General features: G+C 34.0%; 1 protein-coding gene across 1 annotated transcript in view; it reads left to right on the forward strand.

The window, feature by feature from the left end:
• Window positions 1-24,117, forward strand: part of LOC126745635 (uncharacterized) — a 127,917-nt gene that overhangs the window by 35,460 nt on the left and 68,340 nt on the right. The gene's annotated exons all lie outside the window — the stretch shown is intronic.

Below are 24,117 nucleotides of genomic sequence, written 5' to 3' on the forward strand. Positions count from 1 at the left end.
GATATTTTAGAAGTTATCGAAGAACAACCTGGAATTAGCACTAGGACATTTGCAGCGCGATTTGGACTATCGCAATCTACAAGTTGGCAAATTTTAAAGCACGAGTTGCTGTACTCGTTTCATGTGCAGAGGGTACAAGCCCTACTTCCAAGAGATTTACCGCTTCGAGTACACTTTTGTGAGTGGTTGTTGCATCACCAGCAGTTAAGCCCAAACTTTACCATGAACATGTTAGTTACGGATGAGGCAAATTTTACGCGCAATGCAATTTTCAACTTTCATAACACTCATTACTGGGCTTTGGAAAATTCGCATACTACACGGAGAACATACTTTCAATAACGTTTTTTTGCAAATGTATGGGCTGGAATTCTGAACGAGATGCTCATCGGACCTTTTATTCTGGAAAATCGTTTGAATGGTGCTCGGTATTTAGAATTTACCAGTGCTCCTTGAAAATGTGAATCTCAACGTTAGGCAGAACATGTGGTTTCTTCATGATGGTGCTCCACCACATTTTTCACGACCAGTGCGACAACATTTAGATCGTGTTTTTCCCAGACGATGGATAGGCCGTGATGGTTTAGTTGGGTGGCCCCCTCGCTCGCCTGACCTTAATCCATTAGACTTTTATTTGTGGGGTCATATGAAAACAATGGTGTATGTAAACGAAGTTGATACTGAGCAAGAGCTACGACATCGCATAAACGCTGCCGGTGACGCAATTCGCCTACAGCCTGGTTTGGCCCGTGCATGTACGTCTTCATGGATTCGACGAGCTCAAGTCTGTATCGAAAATAATGAAAACAACTTCGAACAGTTGCTTTAAGTTAGTTTAAATTAAACACGTAAAAAAAAATATATCAGGAGGACTCAATAATACACGGATGTGCTTTCTAAGACTCGTCTATTAAAACTAAAAACTCAATATATTTTCTCAGCCTGTTTTAAACAAAATCATAACACTAAAAGTCTTTCATCAGCACATCAATATGATTCCATGAAACCCATCTTAAGTACCGAAATTAATAACCAGCCTAGCTTTCAATAAATATCGGGTTACCACTTGAGGACCGTGGGTCGGTGTCGGGCCATATTTTACTTTGCCTGACAATCAGCCATCCTGCATTTGTTTCGTCCCGAAACAACCTTTTCTCCAAGTTGACCAACCATCCTGTATCTCAACTCATCAGAAACCTGCCGACAATAAAACTATCGTTACACCGAATCAAAGACAGAGAATTTATTCGGGCCAGAATTCTAATCCACATTAATTATTCATATGACTGACATCATATGACATCATACCAATATTCATTTGACATATGTAGAATACAACATTGTCAATATCTTTTCCAAATCATTTCCAGTACCTACTTTTGTAACTAGAAAATGTGACAATATTTTCTCAAACAGGGTTCTCTAACTCATACTTAGAGCAATCCCACCAGCTTTATCCAAAACCAGGATCTACCACTTAGTGTGCTATACCATGCTCTAACCATCAAGAATAACTCAACTTCATTTAAAGCAAGAATCAACACTAAGATACTTTACATAGCCTTATTAACACTCTTCATGTTACAGCTTTGGCTAACACATAGCCCCTCTCAGTATAACAGAATACAGTTATACTAATTCACCTTTTCGCATGAGCAGAATACAGTCATGCCTTTGATAGCCTTAATGTCGATCAGAATTCTGATCGATTTTATTTTTATATACACTCCAGTATACTTTTATTTAAATTACACATCAAAATAAAAAGGAAATATCAAGAACAGCCAACTGGGATTCTCAGAACCTCTCAATCAATTTACTCAATATAGGCATCATTCACAAATTCATCCACACCACAGAAACAAAATAAAATAAGAATCTGTAACTTCTTATTTCAAAACCTGTGGATATTACTTTAATTACTTTATAACCTTAAGTTTTCTTCGACAAAATCGGGGTGGCCACCGCAAACCTTTAACCATAGTGGCTACATCTAAAATAACATTTCTTAATTTACAGGCCTTAAACATTAACTTTTTAACAGATAAACATTATATTTACCGTGTTTAATATATATATATATATATATATATATATATATATATATATTTTTTTTTTTTTAATACATATACTTCCTAATCTAAGTTTCTATCATCAAATGGCAAATCGTTATCACTATTTAATACTACCCAAGGTTTAATTTTATCTACTACTACAACGCTAATACAAGCCCGCTTTTTCTTAAATCTTCTACTACATAGCGATCATTTGGCAACACCGCCTTTATTTTAAAAGGTCCTTTAAATATTGGTTGCAACTTTTTACTACGGCCCGTAGCTACATCACTAGTGATTTTTACCATTACCAGATCTGCCTCTTTGTATACCTTGGGAGGGAACCTTTTAACATCAAATTTCACTTTCTGTTTTCGCTGAGCCTCTGTTATTCTCTCTTCCGCTTTCTCACGCAGTTCTTTTAAATCGGTTTTCTGTATGTCTGTCGCAATTTCTTGCACTATTTTTGCATCAGCAGGACAATTGGGAGTTATTCCCATTAACAACTCATAAGGGGTCTGTCCTGTAGTTTTGTGCACTGAAGTATTAAGACTTAATTGGATCAACGGTATATGTTTATCCCAAGAACACTCGTCTTTGTCATTGGCACTTAGACACCTTAAAGAGTCGAGTATCGTTCCATTAAATCTTTCGCACTGGCCGTTTGCTCGGGGAGTGCAGATGGCATTTAAAACATGTTTAATGTCCATAGAATTGCAGAAATTATTCATTGTTTTTGATGTAAAACAAGAACCTCTGTCAGATATAATCCTTTTAGGGACACCAAAAAGATAGATAAAATGTTCAAGTGCCTTGATTACGTATTTTATTTCAGTAGATCGCACCGCTTCTAAGAATACAAACTTGGTAAATCCGTCAACAATTACCAATAAATAAGCTTTTCCGCTTTTAGTTTTTATAAAGGGCCCTAAATGGTCAATATGAATGGTTTCAAATGGCACATTGGATTTCGGAATTGGATGTAAATAACTAGGTTGAAGGCCTTTGCCGCTTTTCATATACAAGCAATTTAAACAGGCTTTGATATATTTTGTAATAAACCTATTCATTTGAGCAAACCAATAATTCATTCAAATACGTTTAAGGGTTTTCTCTAAGCCTAAGTGTCCAGAGTCGTCATGATTTAATTTGGATATTAACCATCGGGTACAACCCATTTTAATTGTTTATCTACTTTTCGATATAATACTTCATTTTTAATTTCAAAGTTTTCATAATAATTTTTGTTCTCTGGTCTTTTTTCTGAACATAAAATTTCAATTATTCGTACAATGTCATCATCTTGTTGTTGCACTGCTTTTATCCACTCTTCTTCCGTCAAATTAACTATGGCATTTACATTATAATTTTCTTCACCAGTATCAGGGCTTAAACAGTCGTCATGTTTCATTTGATGACCAGGTGTGTAGTATATCTCAAACGTATACTCTTGCAGTTCCAGCCACCATCTTGCTATTCGCGGCAGTAGATCTCACTTCGGGCTGCAAGCTCGTACTGCAGAACAGTCGGTGTATACCTTAAACTCCTTTCCTAATAGATATACTCGAAAATGTCTTAGCCCAAAAACAACTGCCATGGTTTCAAGTTCATACGAGTGATATTTTACTTTGCTCAAACTCGGTGGATAACGTAGTAGATAACGGTGCACTCGTTTACTATAATATGTCACTGGGTGAGGACCATCTGGATGTACTTGAATTAAAATAGCTGCCACAGCAGTGCTGCTAGCATCAGTGTGTACTTCTATGTCTAGATCCGGATCGTATATTTCTTTCACTTGTACTATTGCCTGTGTTTGTAGGGAAGTCCAAACCCAATTTACATTTTTTCGTAAAAGTTTTGTTAATGGACTTGTAATTTGGGCATAGTTCTTAACAAACTTTCTGAAATATCCAGATAATCCTAAAAATCGTTGTAACTCTTTTTTATTCTTAGGTTCATGTAAATTAATTAAAGCTTGTATTTTTACATTATCGGGTCGCACTCCTTCATGAGATATTTCTCTCACGAGATAATTCAGTTCTCCATAAAGAATTTGCACTTTTTCAGTTGTAAGGTAAGATTATAAGACTCGTCTATTAAACCTAAAAACTCAATATATTTTCTCAGCCTGTTTCAAACAAAATCATAACACTAAAAGTCTTTCATCAGTACATCAATACGATTCCCCATGAAACCCATCTTAAGTACCGAAATTAATAACCAGCCTAGCTTTCAATAAATATCGGATTACTACTTGAGGACCGTGGGTCGGTGACGGGCCATATTTTACTTTGTCTGACAAATACACGTTTTTTATTTTAAAAATATGCATATCTCCAAAACTAAAAATATTTTACTACATTTTTTTTCATTATTACTCATCAGCTATCATTTCCCAAGTTTATGCGCATAGGTTGAAAATCACCCTGTATATTAAAAGACATATTTTAAGACCGTTCCTGAGCACACATGTTCTAATTCATTTAATATATTTATGTAGGGATTCAATATAGTTATTTTTAATAAAGACCAACTATAAATAATAACTCATAATGGTTCGTTAAAAAGGGAAATGTAAATATTATAGACCATTCCATAACAGTGTGAAAGGTTGATTTAGTAATTTTGCATTAGCATTTAAAATGTCCCTCATAAATTTTACAGTCGCACATGCAAATATAATCAAAATACTGCCAACACTATAAAATTACAATGCCGAAATAAGCCAATTGGATTTCCCATTATTGTGACCCGAAATAAAATTCGAAATACACAAGAAATATATTACAAAAAACGCTTGATTGCCCGCGAGTTTTGCTTGATTTATTCATATAAGTGAATTACTTCGTGTTTTTTTGATGAGGCTCCACAATTTTTTTTATTTGCTCATATGCTTCATCTCCCAGTCGATTTTAACGAGAAGTTTCAATTTATTGGAAAAATTGAAAATGTAATATAAACACAATCATAAAAAAATAAATACACTTCACGCAGATCACTATTAATTCTAATTATATTTTCTTTCTCAAATGCTCATCATGATTAAATTTAATATGCAGTGTCCTATTCAGTCTAATGAGATTAATCTACAATAATTACACATCCTTGGGTCATTAAAAAGTGTGTACCTAATGAATACAAATTTTAAGTAGTCAAGAAAGTTTTAAGATTTTAAATGTTTTAATCTAAATTATAAAGCAAAACATTAAAAGCAGGAGGTTATCACGTAACCATCACCGTGTAAATACGATAATAATTACGATAATTATAACTTCATTGTTCTTGATGCTTGAAATATTTATATAACCAGAACCGTTTATCTTTGATATACAATCAAGATCAGGAGAATTAGGATCAAGATTCTTCGCACATCTGGGAAAAGTTGCATAACCAGGTATTGCTGTAACAAAAGAGACAGGAACTTAAAAAATGTCTTCACTTGCCTTGTTGCCAAGGCTTTATCAAATCGGCAAGCGTAGTCAAAATTGCTTTTTAATGATGGATACATATACACTATATTAATTTTTTATAGAAGGCAAACATGTTATCATTAGGATTTTAAGCCAAAAATACCTTAAATAAATATTTAAAAACATAAACAAAGGAGATAAAATAAGGATCGCAATAGCAAATTGATATAATATGTTAATAATAATTTAAAATAGATAGAATGTTAATATATATATGGATTAGAAGTTTTAACTTAAATCATCTACAATTTTATTTACTATTTAAGAGTATATTTTTATTTGCTGTTCACCAAACATTTATGTATGTATTAATATATAGTTTCGTTTGTATGTATTTATTTTCTTACCTTCATAAATTCTTATAACGCGTCATATATTGCTTCACAGACGGGTTTAATGAAATTTGAAATAGTGTTTTTGGGTACTCGATACATAAGTACAGAGTGAATCTCCTGTTGCTAAATATCTTAAAGTAATCTGTAACTTTATAGTTGCTGGGAGTGCTTTACGCATAATTGAATCTTTTTTTTAATTTTTAACTTTAGAAAGGAGTTCTTCAAATTTTTTCTTAATGATTCTTAATGATTCCGATATCCTCTTCTGCGGCAAGTTCTTTTAAAAGTGTTGATAAAAGCACCGAACTTATGTCTTCTCGAAATCCATTTCCGAACCCAGATAGTACGTTTACACGTATCTTCTTACATCTTGATAGAATATGTCTCAATTCCGTATTTATTAGTTCACAAATGACACGTGTTCCCGCGCGGATAACCTCGTCAGTCGCCATTTTGCCTTTAACTATCAGAGTGATATTCCTTGAAACGTGTGGACAAAAATTTGATTCAATTTTAGTTGATCAACGAAAATCGACTCGTGAGAACCCGCCTTTAGTAAAAGATCACCTTTGTTTTCTACTTTAGTCATTTTTGACCTTGCATTTGAGAACTTTCAAACTTTTATTATCTTCAATGGTATACTTTTTAATCATTGTTATATGGTAGTTTTCAACTTTAAACACTATACTCTCAAAATAATAAAAATAATAATAATAGTAATAATAATAATAATAATAATAATAATAATAATAATAATAATAATAATAATAATAATAATAATAATAAATAAATAATAGGCCAATAACATGTTTACCAACACTGTATAAGCTGATAACCGCGTGCCTTACAGAGCGCATATACCAACATTATTGCTGTTCAACAGAAGGGATGTGCTAGGGGAGACATGGGCTGTAAGGAGCAATTGACCATCGACTTCGTAATTTACAACCAAGCCTATAGTGATAAGAGAAATCTCTACACCGTCTATGTCGATTACAAGAAGGCCTTCGATTCTATCCCACATGAATGGCTTATTGATGTTCTTAGGATATATAAAATAGATGAACATATTGTGACTCTACTGGAGAGCACAATGGCGATATGGAGAACAACTATGCATCTACAACTTCCTACTGGAGAAAGTATTGAGACAAACACAATACCAATCCGTAAGGGTATATTCCAGGGCGACTCTCTGAGTCCACTTTGGTTCTGTCTAGCCATGAATCCTCTATCATCTCGACTCATTCCACCTCTTACGGCTTTACTATTAAGAAGAATAGTAGGGAAATCGCAAGAATCAATCATTTGCTCTATATGGACGATCTACAGCTAATGGGTGCCACTAGTAATCAACTGGATCAGATGCTGAACATCGTGGAGGACTTCTCTGCTAATATCGGAATGAGGTTTGGGCTGGATAAGTGTCGTATTAACAACATTGTACGAGGAAAGATGCAGCCGGGATCCTTCGAGATGCAGGATGGCCAAACTATAGATGCCATGGAAGAGGGTGATACATACAAATACCTGGGAATGGTGCAGGCAGCGCGAATAGACCACCGAACAATGAAAGATAAACTCACTGCTGAGTTTACAACAAGAGTAAAGCACATAGTGAAAACGAGCCTCAACAGTAAGAATCTATTTAAGGCGTTGAATACGTATGCCTGTACAGCACTAACATATTCCTTTGGAATTGTGATATGGAGTAAGACGGACATCCAGAACTTGCAACGGAAGGCACGAACATTATTGACTAAGGCTCAAAAACACCATCCTCGAAGTGCCACAGAAAGAACTACGCTACCAAGACATCAGGGAGGTAGAGGATTGGCAGACATTGGCAAACAGTTAGACCGACAAATTTCAGTTCTGAGAAATTTCTTTCATGAAAAGGCTAGATCGTCCGCTCTGCACCGTGCTATATGCGAGGTCGATGACTCTACACCTCTGAAACTGAAGAATCGCGAAATCGAAAGTCACCACGTCACTGATGAAGAAAAACATCGATCATGGCACAAAAACCATTGCACGGGAGACACGTCAACGAGGTTAGCCAGGGACATGTCGACACCAACGCGTCGAACTACTGGTTAACTTCAGCACAACTGTTTCCCGAAACGGAAGGTTTCCTCTTGGCCATACAAGACCAAGTTATTCCAACTAGAAACTACTTGAAGTGCATTATCTCGGATCCTTCAGTACAGAGTGACAAAAGTCGATATGGATGCCAAGTGACAGAATCCATCCAACACATAACGGGAGGATGTCAAACGTTTGCCCAAACTGAGTATAAGGCACGTCATGACTGCGTGGGAAAAATACTGCACCAAGAACTTGCAGTTAAACTGAACCTCTTGAGGACGGACAAAGTTCCATATTACAGTTATACTCCAGAGCCAGTTCTTGAAAATGGTATAAATAGTAAGAGTATAAATTGTACTGGGACCGAACTGTTCTCACCGACCAAAGAACTGTCAACAATAGTTCAGATCTTATCCTGGTGGATAAGCGACTAAGGAGAACCACGCTGATTGACGTTGCTATACCTAATAACAATAACCTCCAAGGAAAATACAACGAAAAGATCATCAAATATCGAGATCTTGAAGGGCAACTCAGACGGCAATGGGAGATGGAGCATGTTCAAACAATTCCGATAATAATCTCGTCAACTGGACTTATACCAAAAACCCTTGTAGAGAACCTCAAACAACTGGGACTAAGTGAGCACCACTACCAAAACATGCAAAAAGCGGTGCTACTGGGGACTGCACGGGTCGTCAGAAAGTTCATGGGTACAGAAGACCGAACACCATCCAGGGCCCAACCTGCAAAGGGTCCTCTCAGAGCTTAAGACTTTTGATATCTTAGATATCTGGGATAAGTGAATGTTCCCCGTAAAACGGGAGTGTGATTGCCGCAAGGCAAAAATCTATAATAATAATAATAATGTGTTTATTTTGTAAATCGTATAAAACAATCCGATACATAAATATATATAATATTAATTTTGTCACTAATTTACAAAAAAAGCCAAAAACAACTAAAACAAAGATTAAGTCTGACTCCGAAAACAAAAAAAAAAGAATTCAAAAACCAATATAAAATTAAAAAATTGCCCGCAGAAAACTAAGCAAAACGTCCAAAAAGAAATACATATATACATACATACATATTATAAACCTTGATCAAAGCATCACATAAGACGTAACCAAACACCATGCTACTAAAGCAGTAATTTTACCTTTTTGTTAAAAGAGCCCTCCGATAAAGCTTTTAGATCTGTAAGAATGTCAATATAAAGCTGATAAAAGTTATAAGAGAAAGATCGCTGAAAAAAAACTGGTCTTGTGAGGTGGAGGAGTAATTAACCCTTTAAATCTTAAATTTAAGTTATAAACGTTTGTTCGGTATTTAATATTCTCTAGCAAGTAAGGAGGACACTTATTAACTATATTTTTTTTAAATAAAACCGAAGAATGAAATTCGCGTCTTCGCCATATTTAACCAGTTACAGTCTAACAATTAGTTAGTTTATGAGAGACCGACTCATACTCTCTAATTCCATAGATGTACCTTAAACAAGATTTTTGTACCCGTTGAATCTTTTTTACTTCAGTAAAATCTAGACAAGGTGAGTAAACCACATCACAAAAGTTAAAATGGCCCAAAACTAAAGTGTCAGTCAGCTTAATTGTTAAAGATTGTGCTAGTGAATGCCTGTGAGGATAAAGTAACTGCAGCCCGGTATATGCCTTTTGTAGACAGGTTTTAATATGGAATTTAAAGTGCTCTCCATCCAGACTCGACATCCAGATACAAACCTAAATTTTTTAAAACTTTATCACAAGATAAAGAATCATCACCTATACTTATGGTTATAAAAGATTCAACACTCTCCTTGTTTCTACCAAACATCATAAGTTTTTACTTAGATGGGTTAATAAGAAGATTATGACGATTTGAAAATGATAACAAAGTATTTAAATCCTCGTTTATGACTTTCTCTGCATTAATATTCAGATGGAAGAAAAGAAAAATAAAATCATCGACAGATTGATGTACGTTGCAGAATTTTAGGCAATTAGTGAGGTTATTAATATAAATATTAAAGAGTAAAGGGCCCAAAATTGAGCCTTGTGGAACACCACAACTCACCCTGCCATATTCTGATCTGACATCTAATGTTTCAACAAACTGAAATCTATTTGAAAGATAATCCATTAAAAGTACAATTGCGTGCTCTGAAAACCCAAGAAAATTTAAGATTGAAGAAAAGAGTTCATGGTTTATTAGTGTTAATATGCCTTAGAGAAGTCTAATAGAATTAAAGCTGTGCATTTGTTGTCATCTGCAGCCCTAATTATATCATCAGTTATGTTTAATAATGCGGTTGCACAACCAAAACCAGAGCGAAAACCAGAGCGAAAATCATATTGGTACGGAGGGAGAATTTTATACAGATTTTAATGTTCCGATATTTGTGTAAACATTATTTTTTCAAGAACTTTGGGCATACTTGTAAGGATACTTATCGGCCGCAAATCATGTCCTGAAACTGCAGTTTTTTTGGGCAGAGGAATAACCCGAGAAACCTTCCAACATTCTGGAAAAACAGAATATAATAAATAGGAATTTATTATATCGGTCAGATATGGCAATATCAATTTTAAGATTAATGAAGTCCGAGCCGGTAGCCATTGATTTTTACTTCAAACAGATATTTTTTGACTTTCGATATAGTGACTGTCCTAAAGGTAAAGAATGAATCAAAGCAACATTTCCTATTATTTTTGTAGTAATTATATAGTAGGGTAAACCACCCAGTTATTGGCACCTTAAGAACTTCTCAGGTTTCACATATCCAATAGTTTTCAGAAAATTGATATTATAGTCAGCTTGTGACTAGTTTATGTTCTTTGATGATTCTACTTTTTTCTCAAATGAAGAAAAAAAGATTTTTTTTGAAATTATAACAGCAAAATAATAAAAAGTAAAAAAAAGTTTAGAGCCTAATTGTTGGCACGCTTTCCCAGTCATTGGCACCCGAAATTATCCCAGTTATTGGCACTCCCCAGTAGTTGTCTCACCAGTTATTGGCACATTTTCCACTACGCACCTCAAATATTAATGACTAAAATTGTTATGATATTATTAATATAATATCGGTTTGTTAAAAAAACAACAATTGATCTTAATTATAACATGTAATAGCACTAAAAGTAATATCAAAATAATATTGCTTATAAATAAAACGAGCTAACATTCAAAGGTTTACAAAGCGAATAGTTAAACTTAAAAGTAGGATTAATAATATAATGTCTTATAAAAATATTTAAAAAGCAGCCTAAGACTTAGACAAACAAGAGGCACAAAGAAATTCTTTTTTATATAGACTTTTGTTTTCCAAACATTCTACATGATATGTTCTCGTACAATTTTTACACCTAAGTCCTGGTTTCGAACTATTTATATTTTTCACGCAAAAATAGTAAATTTTATTTTGTAATAAATTCTCCATTGATGAAGTGTATGCCGTCAAAGGTGTGCAGAGGGAAAGACGCTTTTTTGGCGGAGAACTGAAAATTTTTCTAACATGGCTTTGATGATCATCCTTCCTTGCAGTTAGATTCTTGCCTTTGTTTTCCTTTTCTGTCTTTTTTGCAGCCTGTCGCTTGAGTCTCTGTTCTTTTCTTTGATTCTTCTGCTCTTCCTCTTCCCTCTGAAGCTGTTCTTTTTCCTCAACAATCTTTTTGAAACCCGTCGACGAAATAACATAAGGCATTTTGGTTACTGCTCTTTTGCCCTTCCTCTCAGGTGTTTGTGGTTTAGGTAAAAATAATTGTATGGACGACAAATTATCAACTGGTGTCAGAATTTCGCTATCAGTATTTATCTTTTCATTGTCGTTATTCTTCTGCTTTTCTTCTATATTTGTGTCGATTACCTCAATAACTGTGGGTTCAATGGTGAACTGTTCTTTATTTAGGTCTGAAAGTCTTGGGATATTATAATTTTCCCCTTCTAAAACAATAGACATATTTGGTATTTCCTCTTCTGTATAATTTGTTTAAAAATCGCCTTCTGCCATTTGCCTAAAGGATGTCGAAAAAAGATCTTCTTCACTTATTTCATTAAGATAGTTAAATAATCTTTTTAAGGCTGCACAATTTTCGTCATCAGATGTCATTTCCGCCTGTCCCAGTTCCATAAATTTTCTATCACCTATTAGCTTTTTGAACAAAGTCATACTTATTTGTTTTTCTGATTGGCCTTCACTAATATTTGCTTCTGGTTCTCCTACACTATCAATAATATGGGTATTTTTTCCTAGGCACTTGGTATAGTCTATTGCATTAGAGTCCCAAGGGAATAATCCATATGCTTTAAAGCCATTTGATATAGTTGTTGCATCAAGTTTTTCCACTGCCGTGTATAAAATAGGTGCAAAATCTTCCTTTCGTAGTTTCATGAATGGATGATTTCTTCTCCAGTGCAAAACCCCATAACGCCAAAGATTTTTTAAGGGTCTGAAACTGGCAACATCGGCGGGTTGAAGAATTCGAGTGGAGTTGGGATATAGGGCTATTAGGACTATCTCCAGCCTAGAGCATAAAGTACTTACTTGGCATGTGACATGTGTTTTACTATTATTAGAAACACAACTCCAGATTTGATAAGGCTGCGATGCAAGACAAATTCAAGGTAAAACAAAAAAGTTTCGGATTTCATCCAGCCATTATCAGTTAACGGATATGTCCATCCTTCTGGAACACTATCCTTCACCGATTGTGGAAGTCTCTTGTTTGGGACGATGGTCATCTGCGGTGTTATTGTACCCGATGCTGAGAAGGTGAACATCACAGTGAAATTCTGTATTCGCATCTCCCATATCTACTTCGTAAACGTTCTTGGAGCCTTTTAGAGCAACGACTTGTCCCAGTTTTGGCACATAATAAGAGTTTGTTTCATCGTCATTAAAAATTCTGCTGGGATCCTTCATGATGTAAAATAGGTCCTTCTTTTTTAAATAAAATTCGATATCTATAAACCACTTTTTAATATCGCTTTCCGCTACATTTGCTAAAGCTGAAGAAACCGCCTCTGCAGTTCGATTTGCTAATTCAAGATGCCGCTTTAAAAAAATGGTTGAACCATTTATCGCCTGGTAAATAATTTTTGAATGGTGTTCTTCTATCAGTTTGATTTAGAAATGTTTGAACAGATGTTTGAATGTCAATTTTACGCCTTGGGAAACCTTTGCACTGACTATTAATGATCCATTCTTTAGCCTAGAACGATGCACGCATCTTGGGGTTATTTTTTGGAGTCTTTTTTTTGCCTCGTCTGTCCTCTCTCCTTGCGCTCGTCCGTGGTCGCACTGCCGCTGCCTGTCTTAAAATTTTAGGTTAATTAATTGTATATCTTACTTTACTTTGCATTCCTATATAAAAATGTTATTTTTATTTTTTTAAATTGTTTTTTTAAATTGTAAAGGGCTTTTTCATCCCTTCTTTGCTTGTGCTTACTAGGAAAAACGGTTTTATAATCGAGAGAATAGTCCTATTTGTCAATGTAATTTTTATTGACCTATAAAACTGAAATGATTTGATTTGATTTGATTTGATAAATGAATCTCCTTCACCTCTGTCAAGTATGTAGACGGACCTTTTTTTATTTTTATGAATTTTTCAATTTTTTAAGTCTGAACTGTAGGGTTGCCCTTGAAATCCCATACTTTTGAGATGTTGCCTTTTTTGATTCTCCTGATCGAACTTCTTCAAGAGCTTTTTGAACAATTTCCTCGCTACATCTGGTGGAGCAATTGGGGCGATTGTTAAAAATTCATAATTCATAAAATTTTAGGAATTTTTTTTGTGGGTATAACAAATGCCATTATTTTATTCATGATTTTTTTAAAATGTAAATAAAACCCTGTATGAAAATACAGTCAAATAATTCTTGGTTTAAAAAATATACAGGGTGTTTAATAATTGAGAGCCTATAATACAGAGAGTATTTGATTTTGAGAATAAACGTGAATAAGAACATATATCGTAAGCCTTAAATTTAAAAAATTAAGTTTAAAAAATTTTGAAAATGATACCTGGTGAATTTAACAAAAAAAAAATTTAAGTTTTAAGGCAAAACTCATTACTTGAGATGAGCAAATAAAAAAATAGAATAGGGTGCCAATGATTGATAGGATATTATTAGCAGCAATAATCCAATAATTGGCATAGGTGCCAACCACTGGCAATATAACATTTTTCTCTGCCTATCATTGGCACCCTACAAATTTTAATTTATATTGAAAAATATGTATTTTTTTAAACGAAAAATCATTTTAAAAATAGTTAACAATATCACCAACAAGAAAAATAACTATTTGATTAACCCATTAACGCCTGGTTAATTTTTTTTTGACAGAGAAATATCAAATGATAATTTTTTAGGTTTTAAGGATACAATACAAGGATTAACAGCAATTTTTTAGTTTTATTGGTAATACTGTAGCCGAAATTAAATGTGACCATATGGTATTACTAGGCGTTTTAACTACCTCCCACGTCGCATTTTTTGCACATTGTCCTTCCCACTGCGGAACAGCCCTCTCCAGCACAACGTCGCCGTTTGTTTTGGGGAACTCGAATAACTAAATGATCCCTTTTATCATACCGAATATCATCCGATACCCTGTTCAAGGAAACTGAGCTTGAAGATGTGAAAACTTTACCAGGACCTTTTGGTGGAACTCCAAAAGAGTTCAAATAAAATTTCGCTATTTCCCTTCTAAACTCTAATTGCGGAAGAGTTCCTCCAGATTTCTTGTGGAGTTGCCAAGCATTCTGCACACACGCATCCATTACCCACGTAAATATACTCCACCACCACTTTTTACCCCTTATACCAATGCGGTATCTCGATATATTCTCGTCCATAAGGTCAACGCCACCCATATAAGAATTATAAGTTCCAATCACAAACGGCCGAGGCACTTGAACTACTTTTTTTTCGGCACTTGAATATCGGCGCACAGATCCAATTGGTTGTACTCCAAAACATGTTGACGCCAGAGTGACAACTCCATTATCAGCCCAGCGAACATATGAAATCCCATTTCCCTTATCAAAATAGATTCGGTAGTACCTCTCGGTTTTTTTTCAAAGGTCTTTTTTTCTGTGAGAGCATCCCTACTATTTTCACGCATAGTTCCAGTACCTTGATACCCTTTTTCTCGTAAATATTTAAAAAGCTTTACGCCTGTAAATAAATTATCAAAATAGAGTTTATATAGTTTGAAACTTTTACTCTTTCTACTTCTTTTAGCATTTGCACCATGGGCGCTGATGCTTTACCGAATTATAATTCATACTCAGGGGAGCGGCGGGGGTTATTTCCCTGATACATTTCAAAGTTGATGAGGTAACCGGAAGCCGTATTCATACACCACATTTTATAGCCGAAACGAACTGGCTTACCTCGAATAAACTGCTTGCAGCTGTGTTTTTTCCGAAGTATCGAATCATAGATTCGTCGTAACATAGATGCTCTTCAGGCTCAAAATAAGCTAAAAAGTTTTCCTTGATCTTGTCCATTAGTGGACGCATTTTCCACACTTTATCAGACAGCTCTGGTTTACAATTATCAGTGAAGTGAATAAAACGCGAAATTTGCAAAAACCAGTCCCTGCGCATAGACATGTAAACCAGTTCATTTCTCATGTCATTATTTGAGTCCCAGTAAAACCTTTTTGCTGGTAAATCAATATACCCACTAATAATAAGAATGCCAATGTAGCATTTCATTTCTCCTACGAATACTTTAGGGTCCGGACATTTTTTGAATAAGGCATACCTGGACGTTTCATAACAATACGTTGATAAACAATTCTAATAATTCCACAGGACTTAAATGTTGATATGGCTTGTAGTCACATGTTGGAAAAATTTGGTGATTTGGTTGCAAATCTCCTTGGACCCAGTCAAAGTCCTCTACATCAACAGTAATTTGTGTTATCGAAGGTGCTTTGTTTTGTGATGGCGAAGGAGACCTATGTTTTGGTGAAGCACGAAGTGATCCAAGACTTCGCGACAAATCATCAGAACTGCACCCACCAACTCTGGTGTTGTCCAGGAGTTTTACTTCGGCTTGACCTCTAAGTTGTCTGCCAGATAAATTGTCAATAAATCCACTACCATCTTCATCCCCGGAGTCTACGTCTGTCAGGACGTCCAGATCGGGTGATTCAATAAATATTTCGTCTATATTATCACTATAGGCAATCTCTAGGGCATCTTGAAGTGAGAAACCCCCTATAACAAAAAAAAACAATTTACAAAAAATTCGGTAGTGTAACCGCCTAGCGTTACCATGCGGTAACAGGCTGATATATACATCTGTAGCTAATATGGCATAACTCAGATTTCGACAAAAAAATAACTAGTACAATATTTGATATGTCTTCTCACTGGCTAACAAAGTTAGAAACGGATTCATAAAAAAACTCGAACAATATACTTAAAACAAGGTTTGGCTCCATAGCACTTTTACGAAATAGCAAAAACACCTAAATAAATTACACGCACACGTGTCTGGTACGAACGTCGTCTAAACCTGTTATGAACTAATCAACAAGTTGAACTATTTTTAAGAGACTGACAGCGCCATCTCTCCAACCGGCCTAAAAATAGAGCCGCAGCATCCTTTACAGAAAGCGTAAATAATTGTGATCATACGGTAACGCTAGGCGTTAATGGGTTAAGAAGTCATAAAGTTTTCACGTTAGTTATGAGTACGAAACCCTTAACAAAATCATAAATTCCTACCTCTTTTCAGTTTCACGCACGACACGTCAAATTCGATTCGCAATTTTCCTTAAACTTAAGGAATAATAATACCGCGTTGGCGGTTTACTAGTCTCGGCGATGTTGCCAAAATTACCTTAATTAATAAGTTATCGATAATATTGTCAGATTAATTTTAATTTCTGCAAAAATTAGACGGGGTGCCAGCAATAGGCTGAGTGCCAACGATTAGGTATTTTACCCTAATTGATCCGGTGGTTTATTATTTGCGGAGAATTGTAAGAAGTGTCGATTTATAGAATCAGGATTATTAAGTGTGCCAGGAATAGAATTTTTAATTTTTTTTATTGCAAATACTTAAATTATTCAATTTGTTCCACAATGCTCGAGAATCTCTTCCACAATAATTATAAATTGTATATTCAAGACATCTCTTTTTCTCATTTGCTATAGCGAGATTAGTTTGATTTCTAATTTGTTTAAAGTATTACCAGTGCCATTTCGTACGTGTTTTCTTATATTGCTTTATTCTTTAGTTTAGTCATTGCTTGTATATTATCTGTCAGCCAAAGTGGTTTAGGTTTTTTGAATGTTATCTCCTTAAGCTGCGCTAGCACATCAAAAATATTAAGTATAGTTTTATTAAGATATTGAATTTTTATATTTATATCATTCAAGTAAACAATATTATCGAATTGTGAAATTTCCAAAAAGGATTTAAGTAAGTCTTTATTAATACGTTTAAGATTCCTTAAGTTTACAGTTTTACTGTCAGATCTGTTACTATCTAAAAATAGAGTGCAATAACCAAAAAAATTACCTGAAATGGCGACATCAACGGTGCCAAAACTTTCTAAAATCAATATTACAATAAGGTAATAGAGGTGGCAGTTACGCGAGTAGGGTTATTATAGTCGCCTTCGCTCTTATCGTGCGGGTTCAAAGGTCACCACGTAATATGAATCAAATTGAAAAATCAGTGGCTGCTAAAATGTTATTTCCTTGAGAGTTTGACAATACATTGAACGCCGTCATGTGACATATTAAAGCCGCGTAATAGATCATAATTATTAACTGACGTGATGCCTTTAACGCCGTAAAAATGTCTGCGGAATACTACGTATCCGAGATTCGACATGTAAAACATACGTTGGTTATTTCCTTTCATGACGTGAAAAAGCCCATTGGGTATACGCCTCATCGGTATATGCCTAGAATCCCCGATATTCTGCTAAGTTGCCAGACATAAAATTTACTTTTCTTTTTTGAAAAATTGTCCGAAATAGACGGAATTCTCAATAATAATTTTTCTTTAAGCAATAATATCTAAATCTAAGCATTTTATATTTTTTTTATGAGAGCAAAAATGCCTCCCTAGCCTCTCATTAAAATTGTATATATTTCATTTAAAAATGGTTGTTACCTAAATTTTTGAGAAATTAGTATACGATTTAGCATGACCCTATGTATGTGCATATAATTTTTAACGATTATTTGATCTTGTCTTCTTCTTTGTTTATATGTGATTGTGTTTTTTTGTAATAATTATTGGGAAACTATACATTTTGGTATAATGACAAACAATTAATTTGTATTGTGTGTGATGCAGTGCAGTCAGAGACCAGAAAACTACTTTCTTTGTTTAAAGGCAAGTTCATGTTACAATCTCACTTTTAAAATGACATTTTAATTTTATGATTAATTATTTGTCGTTCGACCCAATCTATACGTTGATGCATAGAAAATTAAAAAAGTTGTGTTATCTTTTCTTTTATATCAGTTAAAAGTCAAAAAAAGATAAAAAATAACTAAAAAAAAAACTGGTGAATGCGGCGGGCATATCTATCTCCCAGGGCATTCACCAATTTATTTACTTAGCTTTTTTTTTAAAGATAAATACGAGGGGAGCTACGACAGTTCTTTAAAATGTCGTATTCTTATGAATATTTATTTATTTACACATTACAAGGCAAAAAAAGATTGAAACTAACTATTAAAAAAATGGAGAATGCGCCGGGCATATCTTTCTACCAGCGCATTCACCAATTTATTTACTTAGTTTTGTTTAACCCTCAAGTACTATGCGTGGGTCCTAGGGACCCATGTAAATAAGTTTTCATGCAGATTTTGGCAACGCCGCGCGCCACTGGCGTTTGCGCTTGTGTAATCTCCAGTAACATTAAACACTTCTCAGTCGTGAATCTGTTGTTAAAGTGGACGTATCGAATTTCGAGTTATTAGTGTCGACGGGTCTGTGGGACCCACGCATAGTAATTACTTTACAATTTCTGGTTTGGTAAGTTTTAATTTTTTTTGTTTTTTGTTTAATTTTTATGTTTTTTTAATTTTAGAAAGAAATATGGCTTTAAAAAATAATGCTTTGACTGATAAAGACATAGAAGACTTATTTGAAGATGAAAATTTTTGGAATGACCAATACATTACAACCCAAGCTGCACTGCTTCCATCAGAGTTCAATGATATTGTAGTTTCAAATGATCAAAGTGATCAAGAGGAAGAAGATAATGAGGTTTTAAGCGATCATGACACAGAAAGTGAATTTTCATGGAGCTCCGGAGACGACTCAGACTTCGACCAGGATGAAGAAATTATTGAAGTCCCTCCAAGTATATCCATATTGGAAAAAGAGAAGAGATCGGGCTCATGGCATGGAAAAGATAAGACGATTTGGTCAAAACAAGAGCCTACAAGAAGCAGAACAACATCGGAAAATATAATAAAAATATTACCTGGATTGGCTGGAGAGGCAAGGCAAAATCCACCAAAAAATGTTTTGGAAGCATGGAATTTGCTTTTCACAGACAATATGATTCAAAAAATTAGTGAATTTACCAATCAAAAAATAAAAATCATGGCTGCCAACTATACTGTTTCTGCAAAAAATCGTCTATCCTTTTTATCTACCACAACTAGCGAAGAAATTAGGGCTTTTATTGGTTTGTTGTATTTACAGGGGATCTTCGAATCAAATAACGAAATCTTACGATCTATGTGGGCAACAGATGGCACCGGTAGAGATATTTTTAATTGCACTATGACTCTTGCACGCTTTAATTTTTTACTATCCACTCTACGTTTTGATGATGAAACCACAAGGGCTGAAAGGCGAGCTATGACAAAATTAGCGCCTATTAAAGATCTTTTTGAAGAGTTTGTCGAAAGATCGAAAACAAACTACATACCAGGTGAATTCTTGACTGTGGACGAAATGCTTGTGGCATTTAGAGGTAGATGTGACTTTCGCATGTATATGCCAAATAAGCCAGCAAAATATGGCATTAAATTACAAATTCTGGCTGATAGTAAAACACATTATATGTGCAATGCTGAAGTATATCTTGGTAGAGATAATGGGCCCGTGCAAAAATCTGTTTTTTTGCAGCCAACTCAAGTAGTCCTTCGTCTAATTACTTCTTTGCCTAAAAAATCAAACCGAAATATCACTGGTGATAATTGGTACTCTTCTGTAGAATTGGTCAATGAACTCCTAAAGAATAACTTAACTTACGTCGGCACAATGAAAAAAAAAAAAAGAGACAAATACCACCTGAATTTCAAGCAATTCGAAGCCGACCTGAATCGTCAAGCCTCTTTGTATTCCAGAGCAAAACTACCTTGGTAAGTCATGTGCCTAAAAAGGGGAAATCTGTGATTCTAATATCTAGCATAAATCATGACGCAAAAATTGATAAAAGCACTCTCAAACCTGATATAATTTTGTTTTATAATGATACAAAATCTGGAGTAGACGCCTTGGATCAAAAATGTGTTCATTTTTCAACCTTCCGCAGAACAAGACGCTGGCCAATGGTACTATTTTTTCAAATGCTTAACATAGCTGGTGTAAATTCTCGGGTACTTTACCAATGTTCTCCCAAGAGAACTGAAATTGAAATGTATTCCTTTTTGAAGAAACTTGGAATGGCACTTTGCAAGGACTATATGGAAATCTGTATGAACAACCAACATATTCGCCGACAGCTACGTGAATCGATTACGCTGAGACTTGGAACGTCATTACCTGTTTATCCAACCCCTATACCAGAGCAATCAAGGTCCAAAAGAAAAAGATGCGCCTTTTGTCCCCCAAAGAAGGATAGAAAAATAAGTGCTTTTTGCAAAAAGTGCAATAAACCCATATGCTTTTCTTGTTGCAATATTTTGTGTGAACCATGTTTAAATAAATAAATTTTGCACTAATTGTTAAAATATCTATATGAATAAACTATTTTGACATTAAAAACATTTTTTTTTATTTAAAAAGTGGTTTCATTTTTAAGTTAAAAAAATGGGTCACTGGGACCCACGCATAGTAAATATGTGTTTTATTTGGGGCATAGTACTTAAGGGTTAAAAAAAAATTTTTTGTACTTTTTAATCATACCTAAATAATAAACGAAATGCAAAAAGAAAACTAATTATTTTAATAACGAAAAAGAAAATAAGAGGTTGCTTAGAATGTACAAGAAGAAGTAGCTAAAGCGCTTGGAATTAGTTTAAGAATGGTGCAAAAGGTTGTATATGAAAATAAGAACAATCTTATTTCCAAGCAGGAAACAAAGTGTAAAAGGAAGAAGCCGAAGACTGAAGATTTAAGTGAATATGTAAAAATGAAGTAACAAATTTGACTAAAAAAAAGAAACTAATTATAACTATCATTATCACTAACAGAGTCGGAAAACTCTTCATCATTTTGCGAATCTTCTTCAAATGGAGCAATGATCAATGGTTCAACTTGGATATCAAGTACTTTTTCTCTCTTCCACCAGGTTCTAATAATGTTTTCTGTGTGACCTACTGATTTCCGCCAATACTCCTTTGTGATGTTATTCAATGCCTCATTCCAAACAGCTTCAACCTAGTCAGATCTAAACCCAGCACCCACATTCATAATAAGATTTTGACCCTGCCCATATAAGCTCAATGGCATTAAACTGACAATGGTCTGGTGGCAATCTTAAAACTTCATGGCCATATTCACGTACTATTTCGTCAACAGCATATATTTTTGGTCTTTTCAGCGATTTTGCAATTGAAAGAAGTTCGGATGTTAGCATATATGGCAAGGGATTCTGATTTTCTTTACTAGCCATTCATAAATTTCGCTTTTTCTCCAACTTCCATTTGGTTGTTTATTCAAAATTCTTGAATGATACGACGCATTCTCTAATACTATTAAGGAAGGTTCTTGCAAGTTCGGTATTAACTGTTCCTTTAACCATTTTTCAAACATTTCGCAATTCATATTGTCATGATAATCCATACTTTTAGACTTAGAAGAAAAAATTAAACTTGCACCTGGAACGAATCCCGTTAAAGACCCGGCATGTAAAATAATAAATCGTTTTCCCTGACTACATCCTTTTTTTCTTTTCACGTTTTTCACAGATTCATCTTGCCAAGATTTTATTCCACTCCCGTTTGAAAATATCCAACTTTCATCTAAGAATACCACTTTCCTTAACTTTGATTTTTCATTTTGTGTATATTGTCTTAAAAATCCTATTCGTTGGCTCACAATATTTGGTAGTTCACACAAATATCTTTTATTGCAGTCTTTTTCATAGCGAAAACCTATGCTTTTAATTAATTTTGATAAAGCAGAAAGTCCAATTTCCAGCGTGTGCAAGTGCCGCGTTGCTTTAAAACATCCCTCAGAAATGGCGGCGTTATATTTGTTTTTAGCCTATATAGTTCATAAATCCTATCCCTTACTTCCATTTTTACACATTCACTTAAGTCTTCAGTCTTCGGCTTCTTCCTTTTACACTTTTTTTCCTTCTTGGGAATAAGATTGTTCTTGTTTTCATATACAACCTTTTGCACCATTCTTAAACTAACTCCAAGCGTTTTAGCTACTTCTTCTTGTACATTCTTAGGCAACCCTTTATTTTCCGAAGTAATTAATAACATTAAGTACCATTTTTTTGGCTTAAGGATTTAGAAATCCACAAAAAAGGCTTTTTTTTCCATAATTTGAAATTTAAATTATCTTGTGACAAATAAAGTCATCCGTCAATCGAAACGAGACAAGCATGTTTGTTATGAAAGTAATTATTTTAGAACCACTGACATTTATCATTTTATCTTCTTTTGATACATTAACGCTGCATATATCTGTTTCGTTTATCTGACGCGTTGTAGTTTAAAAACGTTGTTGCGCAAATTGAAATGAAACGTAACTACAAAAGTTTGTCGTTGATAATCCGATACACCCGCACGATAAGAGTGATTTTGACTATAATTAGTTGGCTCAAACTAAAAGAAGACACGCTAACATAAATGCTGAGAAATGTGCACTATCCAAGTCTAATAAATTTATGTTTAAATCGCCCCCGCATATACTAATTTCATTGACATTTACTATCAATTCTAACAACGTATCCTCGAAAACATCTATAAATTCGGAAAAACTTTTATGTGGTGGCCTGTATAAGGAACCTAAGGCGTACTTTCTCTTATTAATTTCTACTTCAATCCAAATCTGTTCTAAACTCCCGTGGATTCGTGTAGATAGATGATTAAATGAAAATGAATCTTTAATATAAAAACAAACACTTCTTGAATGTCTATTATTTCTTACAAGATTATATCCGTTTATACCAACTATACTAGAAGGTATATTTTCATTTAACCAGGTCTTCGAAATACCCAAAAAATCATACTCTTTACTATTCAATAGATCTACTAAATCTGCATAGTAGTTGGATAGTGATCGCACGTTCAAAAACGCAACGTTAAATTTCCTCATGACGATATGGTTCAAAATGGTTTATCAAAAAGGAATAAATATATAACTTTTCTACGCTAACAACAGGCTAGACAGTATTTAAACTAAGTATCAGCAAGGTTTTTTGTACAAGTTGAAACCCACCAATAATTTAAAACTAAAGAAAATATAAAAAAAAAATAAAATAAAATGAAATAATATTATATACTAACAAGGATAATAATAATAAAAAAATTAAATTGAAAATACTTGCTACACCAGTACATTATTTTAATATGTTCGTGACATCTTCTTTTGATTTTATATTTACCTTTCTTACTACTAAATCCGTAGTCATTTTTTTTAGTCTACTATTTTTTTAAAACAATATTTTATTACAACGTCGATTTGTTGTAAAAACTTAAAAGCGATCAATTAAAAGAAACTCTTTTAATTAAGTTATTAAAGTTTTTTATTAAAGTTTCCATATTATGAAAAAAATCATAATTTATGTTTATAAGTTATCTAAGAAAAAATAATATCGGGGAATAATTGGAATAGCCTGCAAATAAACAGACACTAACAATTCCTTAGGTAAAAATAATTATTTTTTAGACCCATATTACATCATAAGAGATAAATTTAAAAATTATCTAATTATATTATAGTTAGGCCCTATCAAATCATAAATCACGAAAAAGAAATTCTTTA

The sequence above is a fragment of the Anthonomus grandis genome, chromosome 16 (genome assembly GCF_022605725.1).
Source record: "Anthonomus grandis grandis chromosome 16, icAntGran1.3, whole genome shotgun sequence".
Taxonomy (NCBI): Eukaryota; Metazoa; Arthropoda; class Insecta; order Coleoptera; family Curculionidae; genus Anthonomus; species Anthonomus grandis.